The 724-nt window shown below is 66.9% G+C and overlaps 1 protein-coding gene across 1 annotated transcript in view; it reads right to left on the bottom strand.

The window, feature by feature from the left end:
- Window positions 1-724, bottom strand: part of HCN2 (hyperpolarization activated cyclic nucleotide gated potassium and sodium channel 2) — a gene marked incomplete at its 3' end in the record, with an annotated part of 26,145 nt that overhangs the window by 11,082 nt on the left and 14,339 nt on the right. The window lies entirely within an intron of this gene.

Genomic DNA, 724 nt, shown 5'->3' with positions numbered 1-724 from the left:
CCTGCCCCTCTCTGTGTCCCCCCTCCCTGCGCTGTGCAGCTCAGGCCAGCCCTGTCCCTCTCTGTGTCCCTCCCCACCCCCCGCTGTGCAGCCCAGACCAGCCGCCATCCCTCCCTCCCTCCGCTGTACAGCCGAGGCCAGCCGCGTCCCTCTCTGTGCCGCAGGGTCTGTGGCCCCTTTCCCACGGGCAGCCCAGCTCTCAGTGGCTTCCTGTTGGACCCCAGCACTGCCTAGGGACAAGCTGCTCACAGGGACCTTAATGACACAATGACACCCAAACTCCTGAGGCCCGCTGCTGTGGAGGCAGCCACATCACTGCTGCTGGGTCCCCAGGGAGGGCAGACGGAGGCCCAGCCAGGAGTACGTGGAGCCTGCACCCCTCTCCTGTGAGCCCAGCTCTCAGTGGCTTCCTGTTGGACCCCAGCACTGCCTAGGGACAAGCTGCTCACAGGGACCTTAATGACACAATGACACCCAAACTCCTGAGGCCCGCTGCTGTGGAGGCAGCCACATCACTGCTGCTGGGTCCCCAGGGAGGGCAGACGGAGGCCCAGCCAGGAGTACGTGGAGCCTGCACCCCTCTCCTGTGGGCTCGGATCTCAGGGGCCCCCACAGACCTCTCAGGTCCTGCTCTCCCAACCACTCTCAGCCCAAACGGGAAACACATGACAGCGGGCCTCGAACCCGGCAGGCCGTGGCCCCGCCCCCCCCCCGCCCCGGACCT

This window comes from Tupaia chinensis, unplaced genomic scaffold (genome assembly GCF_000334495.1).
Source record: "Tupaia chinensis unplaced genomic scaffold, TupChi_1.0 Scaffold149964_1, whole genome shotgun sequence".
Taxonomy (NCBI): domain Eukaryota; kingdom Metazoa; phylum Chordata; class Mammalia; order Scandentia; family Tupaiidae; genus Tupaia; species Tupaia belangeri.
Note: the sequence above shows the minus strand (reverse complement) of the source record. Positions and strands in the feature narration are given on the sequence as shown.